Source organism: Loxodonta africana, chromosome 4 (assembly GCF_030014295.1).
Source record: "Loxodonta africana isolate mLoxAfr1 chromosome 4, mLoxAfr1.hap2, whole genome shotgun sequence".
Taxonomy (NCBI): Eukaryota; Metazoa; Chordata; class Mammalia; order Proboscidea; family Elephantidae; genus Loxodonta; species Loxodonta africana.
The window spans coordinates 157,578,502-157,584,501 of NC_087345.1; positions in this window are offsets into that span (position 1 = coordinate 157,578,502).

A 6,000-nucleotide genomic window follows, 5' to 3' on the forward strand; every position below is an offset into this window, starting at 1 on the left:
CTTAAAAAAAAGGCTTAAAAAAAAATGAAAGGATACTTTTGCCTCTAAACTCATTGGTTTCAAACATTCAGAAGGATAATCTGAGAAAAACATTGAAGTGCCATCTAAAATTTCCCACTTGAATAAGGCTGTGCAATTCGATATTATGGAGAAATGTAACACTTTTCAAACAGGATTAAAACTTTTCTAAAACTTCTAGGACTTAAGACATGGAAAAAAGAAAGAAGACTTCAGGGTTAGAATTTTGGATCTAACACCCAACACTTCTTCATTAACTGGAAAAATGGGGGGCTAGAGGGCATGCTGCAAAAGGTTGAATTGAGGAAAAAAAAATTTTTTAACAAAAAGAAAAGGAATTTATCGGAGTGGTAGAACCAAGGAAGAAGATAGGCTGTTTTATGCTATTGCCACAAAGAGGTAATTTTTCCCCGTATTATTACTAGCCACTGATACAGTTTTGAGCTCTTGGTAGGCATTGTGTTAAGCAATGTATATGGATTATATCATTTAATCCTTAAAACCGATGAAGAAATTGTTTCTTAGGTATTAAATTTTACTTCATGTCTCTACATCTTTACTCTCCACTTCTACCTAATTCATTTGAATTTAACTTTGTTTGGTTAATGGAATTAATATATTTATAACATCTACTTTGTGCCAAACCTTGTGTTCAAAAAAAAAAAAACCAAAAAACCCGTTGCTGTCCAGTCCATTCTGATTCATAGTGACCCTATAGGACAGAGTAGAACTGCCCCCTAGGGTTTCCAAGGAGCAGCCAGTGGATTCGAATTGCTGACCTTTTGGTTAGCAGACAAACTCTTAACCACTAGCCACCAGGGCTCCAACCTTATGCTAGACATTGGGATATAGCAGTGAATAAGAGACACAAGATACCTGCCCTCAAGGAGCTTAAATTCTGGAGCAAGTAAACAGGAAGAAAAAAAAAAAGTTTTAACGATTAATGAACAGGGTAGTTTTGATAATGATCAGTGTTGAGGGAAATATAAGTGGTGATGTGACATAGAGTGACTGTAAAGAGCGACATACAGAGTTAAGTCAGTGAAGCCATATTTAAGGAAGTGATGTTAGGCTATGACCAGGAAGTTGTTAAGATAGGCATTCACACAGATATTGTAAACCCCTCACTATCTTGGCTCCAGGAATCTTTACTTTTCACCATCCATGTAGTACTTAGGAGCCCTAGTAGTGATTAGCTGCTAACCAAGAGGTCGGCAGTTCAAATCCACCAGCTGCTCCTCAGAAACCCTATACAGCAGTTCTACCCTGTCCTATAGGGTGGCTATGAGTTGGAATCAGCTTGTCGGCAATGGGTTTGGTTTTGGTTTTTGGTAGTACTTACGAGGAGTCCTGGTGGCGCAGTGGTTAAAGCAGTAGGCTGCTAACTAAAAGGTTCGTGGTTTGAACCCACCAGCCATTCTACAGGAAAGAGATATAGCAATCTGCATCTGTAAAGATTTACAGCCTTGGAAGCCCTATCAGGCAGTTCTACTCTATTCTATAGGGTCCCTATGAGTCAGAATCAACTCAAAGGCAGTGGGTTTGGTTTGGGTTGGTAGTACTTACGGACTGAACACGGAATCTGCATCACAGTCCACACTGGGTTCTACTCTTCCCCAGCTGGGTTCTATGGTTTCAGGTCATGGACCACTGATGTCCCCCACTGTTTCTTTGTTGGGAGTGTAGAAGCCAGTAAGGGTGATGGAAGTGTTCAATATCTTGATTGTAAAATTAGTTGTTGATGTACTCAAACATTACATGAGCACACAGACCACCTTGAGAAAAACAAAACTGAGTTTGAAGAACAACTCCACAAAAGCCCCAGGGTAAGAAAAGCTCTAGGTCACTACCAATACACTGGTTAATATCCATGTAGTTATATAGGCTCCTTGAAGACAAAGATGATCACGTACCATAGCGTAGTACCTTGTCTGTGATACATATTCACTGTTCGCATTTGACTTTTTTTAAGGAAAATTTATATAACATAAAATTAACTATTTTAAAGTGACCAATTCAGTAGCATTTAGGACATTGACAATGTTGTGCAACCACCACATTTATCTATTCCCAAACAGTTTCATCACCCCAAAACAAAACCTCGTATCCATTGAGCCATTACTCCTAAAAAAAAAAAAATTTTTTTTTCAACCTCTGACAACTGCCAGTCTCCTTTCTGTCTCTTTGGATTTACCTATTCTGGATATTTGATATCAATGGAGTTACACAATATGTGATCTTTTGTGCATTTCATTTGAAAATTTCTCCCATGTAGTCTTTTGTATCTGGTTCTTTCACTCAGCGTAAAGCTTTTGTGACTCATCCATGCTGTAGTGTTCATCATTCGTTCATTCCTTTTTATTACTGAATAGTTTTCCATTGTATGGCTGTTCCCCAGTTTGTTTATCCATTTACCAGTTGATAAACATTCGAGTTGTTTCCAGTTTGGGACTGTTATAAATAAAGCCGCTACATTTGTAAACAGGTCTTCGTGTGGACATATGTTTTTATTTCTTTTGGTAAATACCATGGAACGGTATTGCTGGGCATATGTTAAATACATGTTTAACTTTATTAGGGACTGTCAAAGTATTTTCCAAAGAATATCCCCCAGTTATGTATCAAAGTTCCGCTAGCTCCACATCCACAGCAAATCTTGGTATTTTCAGTCTTTTTATTATTAGTCATTCTAATGAGCCTGTATCTCATTGTGGCTTTAATTTACATTTCTGTAACGATCAATGATGTTGGGCATGTTTTTATGTACATTTTCTATTTTATACCTTCTTTGGCACTGTTCAAATCGTTTGTCAGTTTTTAAAAATTGGGTTATATTTCTTTCTTTTCTAGTGTAAGAGTTCATTTATTCTGGATACAAGAATATTCTTCAAGTCTGCGTCATGCCACTTCATTTGCTTAAGAGTGTCTTTCAAGAAATAAACTAAGTCAGATATAAAGGACTATATACTGAGTGATTTCATATTGTATGATTTCACATAAAATTTAGAAAAGTCAAAACTGTAGTGATAAAAAACAGATCCGAGGTTGTCTGAGGCTAGGAGAGGAGGAGAAGATTGACCGCAGAGAGGCATGAGGCAATGGTTAAGGGTGACGGAAAATTCTATATCTTGATTCTGATAGTAGTTCCATGACTATAAATTTGTCTAAACTCATCAAATTGTGAACTTAAAATAGGTGAATTTTAATGGATATAAATTATAACTCAACAAAGTTGAGTTAGTATTTCCTCTCCTATGTTTTTATAATTGTTCCCATATATAAGAAGGATGATATAAAGTAGCAATGTTGATACTAAATCAAATGCTAAGAAAAGATGTCTAGTAGCTTTTACATAAATAATCACACAATGATTTAAGTTTGTTTAAAAGTTTAAGAACTTGAAGAGAAAAGAGCTTGATAACCTGGAATATTTGCCAACTTTAAAATACAATAAGTTATATAAGAAGAATGATATAAAGTAGCAATGTTGATACTAAATCAAATGCTAAGATGTCCAGTAGCTTTTATATAAATAATCACACAATGACTTAAGTTTGTTTAAAAGTTTAAGAACTTGAAGGGAAAAGAGCTTGATAACCTGGAATATTTGCCAACTTTAGAATACAATAAGATACATAGACTCTTCTAACATTCTGGGACAATTCTAATTCTCTAAGCTCTGAACATAATTATTTTGGGGATTATATTGCCCTAAAGATCACAGAACTCAGCTAATCTTTCTAATGCAATTAAAAAAAAAAAAAAGGGTCTTCATTATGATCTCACTCAGAACTTCCTGTTTAACAGGATCTTCCTGTTTTACTTCCGTATTTATTCTTAAAAAAAGTAAAGATAATTTCTTAGCTTCCAATGTAGGCACAGAATTCTTAACTGTGCTTTGTGTTAGAGGGGGGAAAAAAAGGAAGGGGGGTGGGGAATATTCTTGCAAACTCTCACTGACCCTGGTGATGAGTTAGGGAAATTATATCCAGCTCACTTACTCAACTACAGCTCAGATCTGCATATGATAACTCTGTGGAACCAATATAAAAATTAATTGCTGTTTTCACAGCACTACTCATTCTATTTGCCTTATTCAGAATTTCTTCAGCAAAAACAAAGTAAAATAGTTTTAGGATCCATGACCTTCACCCTTACGGGATGAGTAATGGGAGGTATCTCCCCTCTTTCCCCCAAGGTAAACATTCTATAAACCAGAAATCCTATGTTTCAAAGCTCTTATCTCCTCCTTAATCCACAGTACATTCAACAAATAATCTGTATGTGCTCTTATGGGATAAAGGCAGCTAACAACTACAAACCCTTTGTGTACTAACCACTCTACAAGCTGATAGATACACAAAGTGGGAATAAAATGCAGATTTTTTTCCTTCAAGGGTTCATTCTAGGGGAAACCATTTGGTTGAGAGGTTAAAAGCATGGGCTCTGATACTCATTTATCTGGGTTCAAATCCTGGCTCCGTCTTTTCCTGACCGTGTGACCCTGCTTATAAGACAAATGATAACAGCACTGGAGGTATTTAAGATGTTTTGCATATTTGGTCCCTGGCACATAGTAAGTGTTCACAAAATATAAAATTGTTACTACCATAATTGGGTGAATAATCGTAATAATCCCTCAACTTCCTCTTTCACCACTTGGGTTTGGATTCCTTAAAACAGGAAATGTTAAAAAAAAAAAAAAAAAACACATTCAACTTTAAAATCTTTAGTACAAGAAGGGGCAGAGGCTCCAGAACAGAGACATGCTTTGGAGACTTGAAGGAGGGAGATGGATAGCAGACCTTCAGCTATGGATGTGAGGAAAAGATAAACCGAAGTCTGAGAACCAGGCAATTTGGCGCCAGTAAGCAAGGAACAACTCCACAGGGGGAAGTGGAGCAAGGTTAGATTTAAACTGAAGAATCTTCAGAGGCGAGCAACCAACTAAAAGGGAGCAATTTCTTCCTAGAGGTGGAGTCAAGAAAACAGGGTAAAGGAGTTTTTTTTATGGGATGCTAGGAACTGAGCCCTTGCACAGAGAGGGCTTGCTCAGGGGACTGTGCAGCCTTGAGGGGGTGGTAGCGCAAATGTGTGAGTCTACCTAAGAAAGCTCTCATACACATTGTTCACATTCATTAAAATACAATTATTAAGTCAGATAATATCAATGAGATTTTATACATCCTAAGCTTGTAATGGTTTTTTAAGCTTGTAATGGTGTCTATTGTACTCTTGATTTCCGCTTCTCAGCCCTTACTCTCACATCTTAAACTTGTAATGGTTTTTTAAGCTTGTAATGATGTCTATTGTTCTCTTGATTTCCACTTCTCAGCCCTTACTCTCACATCTTCGACAAAATGCATGCATGTATGTTTTGCTTTGTTGCAGATATTACACATGGCACATGGAATTAGAGTGGTGTCCGTTTCTCCGCATGAACGCTCAATGTATTTGTAATCTGTAACTCATAATCTGTTAACTGCTGCTCCCAATTCCACCTTATGGTTTCTCCTCCCTGTCTTTCTTCATCCTGGCTGCACAGCCCTTCTTACAGAAGCCTCAGCTCCCTTCTTTCCCTCCTTTCCTCCTTACAAAGCCACAAGAATGCAGTTAAAAGAACCAGAATTACTTTTGCCTTTCTCCTTTCTTTAACTTGCCCAAGATATGTTTTGAACAACCTTTCTCTTTCTTTGCCATTCAGTCCATTCTGTTTTTTAATAATCCCCAACACAATTCACAAAATTCACATATGACTCTCAATTCACAAATAAATTCTTGAGATCATCAAAAAGCATGGAAGTAAAATACCCCCCTCAAAAAAAAAAAAAAAAAAAAAAACCCACTGCAGTCGAGCTGATTTTGACTCACGGCGACCCTATAGGACAGGTAGAACTGCTTCACAAAGTTTCAAAGGAGTGTGTGGTGGATTCAAACTGCCAACCTTGTGGTTAGCCGCTGAGCTCTTAACCACTGTGCCAC